The following is a 13,827-nucleotide window of genomic DNA, read 5'->3' as shown; positions in this document are numbered from 1 at the left end:
TGGAGGGCTGTGACTGCAGGAACTTGCAAAAGCATCCTTCCTTTTTCGCATGAACAAGCCAGTGGTGGAAGATCACGAGAACATGCAAGCACTTAGCACTATCTTAGGCTACTACCCATCGCTTCACATACCATGCGCGTGAAGCACCACCGTAATCATAGTATATATATATACTATATATATTAATATATTATATCTTATATATATATATATTTATATAAGTGTGTGTGTGTGTGTGTTTGTGTGTGATTGTGTGTGTGTGTGTGTGTTGTGTTGTGGCATTACTATACTATATCTACATGTATGCATGATGTATCGTTGCTGTATTTTGCGTGTGATTTGATAGCATTTGAATCATATTAATGCTATTCTTAAATTACTATAAATTTATGATTCTGAACAGTGTTTCAAAGTCGGTAAAATTGTCTAATTAATGCAAAACGCTATCCTGCAGTCGTACAGTTCCTGTTATCACTAAGTTAAATTTGCACTGGTAGATGTAAATGTAAACATCAGAAATATTATTAGTATTCATTTACTTTGTATTATTTAAATAATTGGACATAGTTTTCTGATGATAATAGCACGATGAATAAATGTATGATTAATATAGATTAACTCTACTATAATGAGAATATTGATATAGGCAGGAGATAGAGACGAGAGGAGGATGAGATAGAGACAAAGAGAGCTGAGAAGCCTATTTCCTGCAGGGACACGTAGTCGCTGCGCTAGAAAATCAATATTGTCCTGGCCTTCATCTCTTGTTTTTTCGTTTTAAGGGACTTTTTGGCAAAAAAACCGTTTTTTTTTCTTCCTCTCTCTCCCCCAAATTAACCCTTTTCCCGGTTTTTAGAGTAAAGAGGGGGCCAATACCGTCACTGGATAGAGCTTTAATTGTTGGATAAAAAATAAAAAAGGGATTTTTTTTTTTGTTCCGATCTAGTTTTTTTTAGATTTGTTTATGGTTGTTTTTTGGTCAGTGGGGGAAAAGGGGTTACTTTAGGTGTAGTGGGAACCCCGTGTGGTGTGTTTTGTAAAAAGGTAGACGCAGTGAATGATTGTGTGTTGAAAATGCAACTAGCTTACAAAAACCGAATAACTCTGGGAAAAGGGGACGATCTCCTTTGCGAAATCCTAGGGGAAAAAGGCAGTTTTCCCCTCCAGAAAAATTAAATTTTCCCCCTCGAAATTGACTTTTTTTCCCCTTGGGAACAAAAATTAATGTCATTTAAAAACCCTTTTCTCCGGGTTTTTCCTTTTTTGTCCTTTTTTTTTTAAAAAGGGTGGCATATATATATTTTATTATATTATAGAATATAATATTTTATAAAATTATATAATTTTATAAATATTAAAAATTATATATATTATTATAATAATATTTATTATATTTTAATTTTATAAAAATTATTAATATATAATTTTATATATATATTATATAATAAAAATTTTTTTAAAAAAGAGGTGGTTTTTGGGTTTGTGGGGGTGTGTGGGGGTGTGTTTTTGATGCATGCTGCATGTGGGGTTTTAAAGGGTTTTTTGTGGGGGGTGTGTGTGTGTGGGTGTTTTGGGGGGTGTGGGGTGTGTGTGTGTGTGGGGAGTGTGTGTGGGTGTTTTTTTATAAAATTATATAAAAAAAAGAAAAAATAAAAAAATAAAATATATAAATTTTATATTTTATAAAAAACAAAATAATAAAATAATATTATATATATTTTATTTAAATTTTATTTTTATTATTTTTTATATAAATTTTGATTTTTTTATATATATATTATTTTTATTTTATATTTTATATAGTTTAAAATATATTATTATATATATATTTTAATATATAATTTTTAAAAATTTAAAATGTATATTTTACATATATAATAAATATTATTATATTATATAATATTAATAAAATATATGTAAAATTTTAAAATATTATTTTTATATAAATAAGAAAATATAAAAATTATAAAATAAAATAATATATTTTCTATATTTATTTTAATTTTATATATATATTATATATTATTAAATATATATTATTTAAAATTTTAAATGATATATCCTTAAAATTTTAAAAAATATTTATATTTTAATATATTATTCAAAAAAGTATATGAATCTAATATATAAATATAATTTTTATATATAATATATTATTATTATATATAGATATTATATTTTATATTTTTAAAAATATTTTATTTTATATAATTATTTTTAATATATTTATTTTAAAATTATATTAATTTTATTATTAATATATATATATATATATATATATAACTTATATTTATATAATATATAATTTTAACATATAAAATATACACACATGGTTAAATACATATTATATAAACAAAATGTGTGATATATTTATTTATATATTTTATACTTTCCTATTTTATATATATATTATATATATTATATTTTAATATAATATTATATATATATATAATTTATTTATATTTTTTAGATATATATATAAAATTTTTTTTTTTTTTTTTTTTTTTTTTTTTTTTTTTTTTTTTTTTTTTTTTCTTTTTTTTTTAAAGGGGATTTTCAGTCTGACCCCCGTGGCACCGCAAAATACTTTGATTTAGTTTTAGGGTTGAAATGCTTTGGGAGGGGGTGGGAAAGGGGTCCCCCATTCCTTTCCCCGGGGGGTGCCGGGGGACCTTTTTTAGGAAACTTTCTCCACTTACCGGGGCTTGGGACCCACTGACGGGCGGGGTTTTTGGGCCCCCAGGGCAGGGGGGAAAACGGGGGGAAGCCTTCCCAAGGGAACAACCCCCGGGCCGGGGCTCAAACCCCAAAACTCAGAGGGGGGGGCAGGGGAGCCGGGACGCTAAAACCGTCGGCCACCGCGGCCGGGGCGATCAGGGGCCCAGGTTTTTCTTGGAAATTTTTTAAGCGGGGGGTTTCCCATTCCCTTTCCCCCCCGGTGTTTTTAAAGGATCACCTCCTATTTCCCCGGCCGGGCGGGGGGCGGGCTTGGCCACCCAGTGGCTAGGCGGGGCAATCGGGGTTAATTTTCCTTCCCGAAGGGAAAAAACGCCCCGGGCCCGGGTTGACTCGAACCTCGAATTTCGTTTTCCCGTCGTGGGCCTTGAGCCCGACCCTCAACATTGGGCCCACCCGCCCCCCTCCCTAATTTTATATTATTTTTTAAAATATATATATAAAATATATATATTATTATATTATATATATATATTAATATTTATAAAATATATATATATATTTATGTCTTATTTTATAAAATTATATATATTTTATATATATATATATAAAAATTAATTATATATTTATATATTATATATATATATATTTTATATTAATATATAATAAAATATATATAAAACACACACACACCACACCCCACACACACACATTAATATTATTTATATATATATATATATATAATTATATTAATTTAAAAATAAAAAATAAAAATGTTATAATATATTTTTTAAATTAATTATATATTTTAATATTTTCCTTTTATATATTTTATATATAATATATATATTTTATTTTTAATAAAATTTTTAAAATATATAATATTATCCCGACAGTAGATAGATAGGTTTATTTATTTTAATATATAATATATTTTATATAATTTAATATATATATTTATAAAAATTTATTTTATATATTTTATTACAGCCCAATAGATAGATGGTGATATGTTTACATATTTATATATTTTAAAATTTATATAAAATATATTTATATATATTATTTTATAAAAAGGATAGTATATATGTTATAACATTTTATATTATATAAAATTATATTTAGATAAAATTTTATAATATATATTTTTTAATTTTATATATATATATCCCAAAACAGATAGAAGATAGTGATATGTCCATATTTAAAATATATATATATAATATTTAAAAATTATAATATATATATTATATATAAAATTTTATATTATATATATATATATAATATACGGCCGATAGATAGAGGGGTTATATGTAAAACCCATATATATTATATAATAAAATTATATATTTATATATATATTTTAATATATATATTATTTTAATAATTAAAGATATTTATATATTTATAATCCCATTTTATATATTTTATATATATTTTATATTATTATATATTTTAAAATTATTATATATTTTATATATATATTTTGTGTGTGGGTGGGGGGGGTGTGGGGTGGGGAATGTTTGTTGTGTTTGTGTGTGTTGTTTTGTGTGTGGTGTTAATACACACTTTATATTATATATATATAAAATTATATTTATTATATATATATATATAATATATTATATTTATCTATAAAAAATCTAAATATATATATTTATATATATATATATAAAATATTATATAATATATAAAATATAATACATAAAATTACATACATACATACATATATATTCATATATATATATATATTTTTTATATATAAAATATATATTATATATATTTATAATATATATATAAAATATATATATAATAATATATATTTTAACATACATCCTTTCCCTACAAACAACTTTACTACATAAAATATATTTTGGGGAATATTTAAATATATATAATTATTTATTATATATATCCCATATATCCCTTAAAAAATATATATATTATTATTTATTATAATATATATTTATAAAATTTTATAATATATATATAAAATTGTGTGTGTGGTGTGTTGTGTTTTGGTGTGTGTGGTTTTGGGTGTGGGTTGTGTAAAATATATATTTTATTTAATATATTAAATAATTTTAATATAGTTTATTTTAAATATTATATATTCAAATTATAAAATTATATAAAATTTATTATATTATATATATTATATTATATTAATATGATTTATTGTGGTGTGTGTGTTTTTTATATATATATTATATTTATATTTATATATTATATATATATTTTAAAATTTATATTATATATATTATATATGTTTTATATATTACACATATTTAATTTTTATTTTCACACACCACACTACACCCAAAACACACCACACCACACAAAAGAATAAAATATAATATATTATATATATATAAATTTTATATATATAAAAAATTTTATATTATATATATGTTATATATGCATGCGGGGTTTAACCACAAAACACATAAACACCGCACGAAAACAACGCTTTAACATAGTAAGAAATGTGTATGTGTGTTTGACATGTTTAATTTTTTCTTTAGTTTGATTAGCATCCTTACTTTTCTTTTTTGGGTTTAAAGAGATAAATCTTCAGGAATTACTTGCCGGGCTTTTAAACATTAAAGGGCCCTTTAGATTTCCAAATTCTATACTGAGCTTGCTTTAGAACACCTGAAAGTTTTTTTACCTTTAAAAGGGCCCGGAAACGTTTGGGGAAAAGGGCCGATCCAAAAAAAACCCTCAATAAAAAATTTTCCCCACTACCATTTTTTGGGAAAAGGAAAAGACCTACTAAACACATCGATTATGCCCGGTAAAAAACCCAAACATATTTGGTATAAGGGCCTAAAAATTTACACCCAAAACCTTTTGAGTTTTCCATTTGCCTAAAAAATGTTTTGAGTTCCCTTTTCTTGCAGAAGGTTTTTAAACGCATTTTCATAATTCCAAAGATCACTAAAATCTTGTTATAACGGGGGTGTTTAAAAAAAAGGGCCCAAATGGGAAGGTAGGTAATCTCCCTTCCCCCCCTAAACCCCACCTAAACTCTTTCCCCTTTCCCTCCCCTGGCGGAAAGGATGGGGCACCCAAGGGGGTTTCTAGCTCGATCCCCCGAAGCATTCCCCAAAAGGTCGGGGATTTCCCCTTTCAGCCAAGTCTTTGTGTCTGTCAGCGGCCAGGAGATTATGGGGAAACCTTGATGACTTGGGGGGAGGGGGGGTAAGGAGACGGGTTTGGGTGCGGGGGTTGGGGTGGGGTGGGCGTGGGGTTTCTTGTGAGGGTGAGCGGTTTTTCGGCTGTCTGAGAAAGTGTTTTAAATGTTTGAAAGCGAGGGGGAAATTAAGGGGGAAGGGATGAGGAATAATTCACATATTTGGGGCAAATGACCCTTGGCTTTTATTTTACAGCTCTTTTGTTTTCCCCGGGGGCCCTTAAATTTACGTACAAAACTAAAACCCTTTTGGCGCGCCTTTTGGTTTCATTTATTATCCCTAATCATACCCAATTTTTATAGGGCTTGTTGGAGGGGAATTAACACTAATGCTCAACATTGGGGAAAATCCTCCCAAGGGACAAATTTAAACCCCAACTTTAAAAAGGCAAAATCAAAGGGCTCCCACCGGGGGTAAAGGGGAGGGGGAAAGTGGAATTGGGGAAAGAAAGAGAAAAAACTACCGAATTAAGAAAGGGTCCCTTAGAAAAAAATTAAAAAATTAGAAAATTCCCATAGTGCACAAAAGAGGGGAGCGCGGGCAAAATGAAGGTTAAAATCTTTACAGTTGTTCCCTTGTACAAAAATCCCTATGTGACAACGAAAGAAAACCCCTTTAATAATCTTTATTGGATATCTTTTTGAGGAAAAAAAGGATTTCCCAGATCCTCATTAACTTAAATTTTTTGTTTTTCGTTTCTTTTTTTTTTTTAAAAAAAAAAAAAAATTAAAAACCGGGATTAGACCTTCCCCTGTTTCTTAAACCCCCTAAAGACCCTTTCTTTGAAAACCCCCTCCCTTCCCAGTCGCCTTATATAGCACAAATTTTTTTGGACCTTCGTATCGTCGTTTGAAAAAGGTTGATCTTTTGCTCCTTTGTACTCCCCCCTTTGGGCAGATCCCGAGTATTATTATTTGAAAAGAGGGATATGTTTTTCAAACGAACCCTTTCCCCCAACATAAAAAGGCTTTTTGAATAAAAAAGGAATGCAAAATTGACCCTAAAAACTTGCTTTCTGCCTTTTTAAATCCCCAACAGGCTTTTTTCATTCCAAGGGCTCTCTCCATTTTCTTAACTGCAGATTAGTTTTCCAAAAATTTCCCCAAAAATTTTTCGGCCTTTTCCGATGCTTCATCCCGCCCGTTTTTTACATTGCACGGGGTACACTTTCTTTTTTTTTTTGGCTATCGGGAAGATTTTTGCTTTGCAAAAAAAACCGGTTTCCCCCAATGATTTATGACGTAATCACAAAATTTCAAAATGATTTTTTTCTTCAAAAATAGCTTATTTTCCCTTGAAAGCCCGGGGGGGGAAAGTAACTTTTAAAGTTTCCCCAAAAGACCTTTCCCGCGAAATCTTTTTGGCGACGTATCGTATGTTCTATAAACCGTTTTGTCGCATATAAAAAAAAAGGGGCTTTTAAATTCTTACGTTTTGTTAAAAAAAAGGATTCTCTTTGGGGTTTTTTCAAATTTTTAAATGGCTTTTTAAAAATTCACAATATCTTATTACTGTTACTGTACAAGCTTGCCATGCCCGAAAACACCCAACGCTCCTAGGAACAAAAAAGCGTAGCTCTGGACTTATGGGAAGGAAAAGCATCGGGACTTGCCCCTTTTCCCCTCTTTTCTATGATCAAAAAGCACGAGGCTCCCCAACGTAACCCTTTTAAACTATGTGGAATGGGTAGAACACACAAGTTGTCCGGTCTTGTTGTATTCTCATAATAAAAAACAAAAAAAACCCCTTTGTGTGGGGTGTTTTAAAAAAAACATAAAAATAAAATTTTATATACATACTACATATAAAAATTTTAATATATAAAAATTATATATATTTTATATAAAATATATATATTATAATATATATAATATATTTATATATATATATATAAAACTTTAATAATACATATATATTTATATATATATAAAAATATATTTTTATATAAATATAATTTTTCCCCTAATATTAATATATAATATTAATAATTAAAAAATGTATTATTAAATTATATCTAAAATATTTTAAATTATCTTTTATTAATATTATTAATTTTAAATATATATATATATTTTGTGTGGGGGTGGTGTGTGTTTTGGGGGTGTTTTTTTTTTGTTTGGTGTGTGTTTTGTGTGTGTGTGGGGGAAATGATGCATAGATTAGGGGGGTTTGGGTATAAAATTATATATTATATAGATATTAAAATATATATATATATATATATATATATATTTTTATTTTATAATATAGATATATATTATATCATATACATTTTATATATAAAAATATATATATAAAATATATATACCCATATAAAATATATATAATTATATTTATATATATTTTATATATCAAATATTATTATTATTTATAAATATATTATTTGTGTGTTGTTGTGTGTGGTTTTGTGTGTGTGTATGGTTTGTGTGTGTGTGTGTGTGTGTGCGTGTGTGGGGTTTTGAGTGGGTGTGTGTGTGGCTTAAAATTTAGATATATTTATATATATATTTATATATCTATTATTATATATTATTTTTAAAATATAAAATTGGGTATATAATTTAATTTTATATATTATAAAATTATTATATGTAAAATTATATATATTATATGGTTAAATTATATATATAATTATTTATATATTATATTATTAATTTTATTAGACAAGAGAGAGAGAGAGAAAAGGGAAGAGAGCTGTACCCATATAATTTAATTTTAATTTATCTATAAAATATTATATAATATATTATATAAAATATCTATATATTTTGAAATATAAAATTATATATATATATAATATATTTATTTAGATAGAAGATAAAAGATAGATAGATAAAAATAGTAGAAATAATAGATAGAAAATTAGAAAATAGATAGATAGACATGAACAATTAAAATATATATAAATATATATATAGATATTTTATTTATATATTTTAATAATATAATAAATATATATATATAAAATACATACTATATGTGTGTGTGGGGTGTGGGTGTGTGTGTGTTTTGTTGGGGTAAATATAAATTAAATATAAATAAAAAAAATAAAATATATATATATATTTATTATATATATTAATTATTTTAATATTTATAATATTATTATGTATTCACAAAAAAATATAAAATTTTAAAAATATATAAAATTATATATATATATATATATATAATATATTTTATATAATTTTATATATATTTTATAAACAAGAGAGGGGGAGAAGAGAGGAGAGAGAAGGAAGGAAAGAAAAGGAGAGGAAGAGAGAGATTTATTTTTTATGTATATCTGTGTGTATATGTGCGTGAAATTAACAAAAACATACTCTGACGGGCCCCGAACCCAAACCCTTTTCCCTGTACCACGTCGGGGTTTTTGTATCGGCACCATAAAAGGGCCCCGCCCGTCTTTTTATATTCACAGAGGCCCAAAGGGTTTTTCTTTTTGGCTCGGGTGACATGGTTTTTTACTAGTTTTTGATGTTGTAGAAAGGATAGCTGATAGGGGATGGAATCGGGCGAAAAAACTTATTTCTAGCCAGTAGTATACCACAACAACACCCCAACCCCACCCACCACACACCACACCAACACCCACACAACCACCACACCCTATATATAATATTATTTATAATATATATATATTATATATATTTGTGTGTTTTTTGTGGGGTGTGTGTGGTGTTTTGGGGGTGTGTGTGGGGTGTGTTTTGTATGTGTGTGTGTGTGTACAATACCCCACGCACACACAACACCCACCAAAACAAATATTATGTTTTTATTTTATATATATATATAATATATTAAAATTTAATATATATATATATAATATATAATTATGTGTGGTGGTCGGTGTGTGTGTGTGTGTGTTTTTGGGGTGGTGTGTGTGTGTGTGTTTTGTGTGGGTAAAGTATGTTATAATTCCTCTTTTGGTTAATTTTGGGATATATTATATATATTTATATTTTAAAATATCTATTTTATTAATATATATATTTACAAAATATATAAAATATATATAAAATATTTTTATAATATATATACATATATATATATATTATATATATATTATTATATATTATTAAAATAAAATATATATATATTATAAAATTTTTACATGTTTTTGGGTGGTGTGTGTGTTGTTTTTTTGTGTGGTTATCTTTTATTTTATTTTTCCCTATGGCATCTTTCGGTCAGGGGTGGCCCGGGGCCTGTGCCTTCAAAAGGCCCTGATTCTGAGCTTCCTCTGGAAAAAATGTTGGGGTGTTAGGTGTGGTTTTTTTTGGTTTTTTGGGGGGGGGGGTGGTTTTTTTTTTTTTTTTTTTTTTTTTTTTTTTTTTTGTTTTTTTTTTTTTAAAAATTTTTTTTTTTTTTTTTTTTTTTTTTTTTTTTTTTTTTAAAACAACAAGGAAGGAGAAAGCCCGTTTTGGTAGGTCCAAGGGGGACTGCCCAAAAACTTTTGGTGTTCTTAAAAAATTGATAAGGGAAAAACCCCAAAAAAGTTGTTCCCCTATTAAAAAATTTTGGGATAGGGGGAAAAAAAAAAAAAAAGGAAAAAAAATGGGAATTTAATTATTTTCTTTCTAGGATCCTTTTTTTTTTTCCCCCCCTTTTTTGGGGCCCTTTTTAATAAATTTTTTGGAAAAAGGTTAAAAAATCAAAACGCCCCGTAAACAAAACAAAAGAAGGGGGAAATGGGCTTGTTAACTGTGGAAAAAATTTTGTTTTTGGGGGCCCAAAAAAAGCTTTATTTCCCTTTTTAACCTTTCCCCAAAAAACCCAACAAAACCCCCAAAAAAAAAAACAAAAATTTTTATGGATATAATATATTTTTATTATTATTAAAATTTTTTATTTTTTTGGTTAAATTTCCTTTCCCCTTTTTTTTTTGAGCAGTTTAACAATATTAGGGTTATAAAACCATTTTTTGTCACTTTCTTAACAATTTTAATTGGGAAATAAAGTTTTTTTCCATTTAATTTTTTTTTTGTTTTCCCCTTTTTTTTTTCCTCCTTCCCCCCCCCCCCCCCCCCTCCCCCCTTTTTTTTTTTAAAAATTTTCTTTTTTTTTTAAATCTTTGGGCCCAAAATTTCTTACGTTTTTCTGCCCACCCCAAAAATTTCCCCTTTTAATTTTTTTTTTTTCCCCCCTTTCCCATTTTAACTTATTTTTTTTTTCCCTTTTTTTCTTTCCAAACCGGTTTTTTTTTTTCCCCGCTTTCTGTCTCTACACTTTTCTTTCTTGTTATCCTGGGCTTCTACCAAATACCTTTAAAAATCCTCGTGATTATTTTTCCTTTTTTCTTCATTATTTCATTCGTTACCTTTTTTTAACTATGGCCCAAATCTTTGGGTATCTCACGAAAATATAAACCACCTAATTATCCCCCTTTCCCCTTTCCCAAATTTCACTTTCATTTAAAGTTACCCCCCTTTTCTCCTATCCCCTCCCTCCTCCCTCCCCTTTCCCCCCTCTCCCCCTTTTTCCCTTCCCCCCCCCCTCCTCCCTCCCCATCCGCCCCCCCCAAATTTGGGTCTGATTGAAGGGGGAGGAACTGCAGGCCTTTGGCAGGCAGGGCCACCATTTCCCTCGTCAGATTATCTTCATTACACCAGCCTTACCTCTGGGACAGCAGCGGCGTCTTGGCGGTGTGTTAATGTGCAGTAATTTGCAACTCGCGCACAACTCTGCCTTGGGGGTACATATGTGATTTCATTTAAGAGTTTTTCTATATATATAAAATAATATTAATATATATATATATAAGAATATATTATAATAATTTTGTGTGTGTGTGTATTTATATATATTTTATATATAATTTATATTTATATATTATATATTATTAAAATAATTTTAATGTTTATTATTATATATACATTTTTTTTTATATTTCACATGTTTGGGAATGTTTACAAAATTTATATTATATAATATATATTTTATATATATATATATATATATATAAAATATATATATTATATTTGTAAAATTTTATATATATATAATTCTAATATATTATATATATTAAAAATATATATATATTATAATATTTTTGGGAAAAATAATATTAAAATTTTTATTATTAAAAATTATATAATATATATATAATAATTTTATATATAAATTTTATGTAAAATATATATAAAATATATATATATAATATATATTATATATATATTTTATATATATTTTTATATATATCTCAATAAAGGTATGCTCAAGTTTTTAGCCCGCCGTGGACCTCTCCCCCTTCTTCCCCCACTCAACCCCGACTTGCGCTTTTTTTTCCACTTGTTCATCGACAACCCGCAAATATCTTTGATGTTGTTTGCCCCAGTCTTGTCTTCGTTTGGGCCCCTTCCCCTGTTTTTTTATCAAAATCCCTGTCAGCAAGTTTTCTTTTAAAATTTTCCCTTTCCCCTACAGGCCAATAAAATTTTTTTTTCCCTTTTGTCAGAGGGCCAACACCGGTCCCTTTCCAATTTATTTTCTCAACACTTTATCATTCGTTTCTTTTTCTGTCCAGGGTTTAATTTCGTATTTCTCGTCTGTAAAACCACATTTGGGAAAATATTAAACTTTTTCTTGGGTTTTCTTTTTCGCACCCCAAAACCAGAAACCCTATGTGCAATTGGGGGAAAAAAATGATTTAATAACCTCACTTTGTCTGTAAAGGGAATGCTTTGGTTTTTTCCCAGATGTTTTTTTGAGACAAACCCGTGGCTTTTTGGCCAAAGGTGGTTTTTCTTTTTTCTCCGGGGGAATCATCATATGGGATTAGTTAAAACAGCTCCAAGGGAAATGAACTCTTTCACATTTTCCACAACCATTCAATTGATTTAAAACCCTTTTTATCATTGTTCATTGGGCCCGGTTTTTTTTTGAAAACTTCTGATCTTAAATTTTTTTGGCATTTTAAAAAACAAGGCCCGCCTTTTTTGCTTTCTTTTTTTAACTTTTTCTAGTAGCTGTTGTAAATTCAGTGATACTATTTGGAAATTTAAAAAAATATATCATCGGCGGGACATTGATTTTTATATTTTGTATCCCCCAACATCTACGTTCCTTAAAAATTTTCCCCCAGCACCTCTTTTATAATTGTTTCAGAAAATATGTTAAAGAGGTCCGGGGCAGAATGCCCCTGTCGCACTCCTTGTTTGGGTTCGAACATTTTTTAACCCTAAGTGGTCATACATTGGGTTTTTTTAGGTTTGGGTGGTGTGTTTTGGAAACTTTATATCGTTCATATTCTTCCAGAGGGGTATCTGATCAAAAGTATCAAAAAACCCTTTTAAGTAACGATTTAAAAACCCGGTATAGGTCTTTTTGATGTTCTCTGTTTTTCTCTATGATCAATTTCAATTTAGAATTGGGTTTTTGGTCCTTTTCCGGGCCAAAAAAACCCCCTTGTTTTGTCTGCAATTTCTTCTCTTAACTTCAAACTTCATTTTTTCAACAATAATTTTCAACAAAATTTTTCTGCTGGCCTTTTTAATACAATTGTCCCCGTTATTGTTTCATTGGGGTGCGGGGACCTTTTTTTGGAAAGGGAAACAAAGACTTATTTTACCCCATCTTTTTTGGCCAAATTTTTTTTCATTCCTAATTTTGTAAAAGTTTGTTTAAAATTTTATATATATATATATATATATATATAATTTTATATTTTATAATTAAAATATGAAAATATGTTGATATATATATAATTTTTTTTTTTAAAATTTGGTTTTATGTTTTAGCCGCCGTGGTCACAGCATGATACTTTTAAATTGGGGAAAAATTTATTTTTGTCTTTTTTTTTGGAGTGGTCGTTGGGAGGGTTTTCCCCTTTCCTTTTCCCCGGAGAGTGCCAGGGTTCCTATTTAGGTAAACCTTCTTTTTCTATTTTAATTTCCGGGGGTTGGGGGCCACACTGACTTGGGGGTAATGGGGGTCTGTAGGGTGGGAAAATGTT

Source organism: Penaeus monodon, chromosome 7, assembly GCF_015228065.2.
Source record: "Penaeus monodon isolate SGIC_2016 chromosome 7, NSTDA_Pmon_1, whole genome shotgun sequence".
In the NCBI taxonomy this organism is placed as follows: Eukaryota; Metazoa; Arthropoda; class Malacostraca; order Decapoda; family Penaeidae; genus Penaeus; species Penaeus monodon.
Note: the sequence above shows the minus strand (reverse complement) of the source record.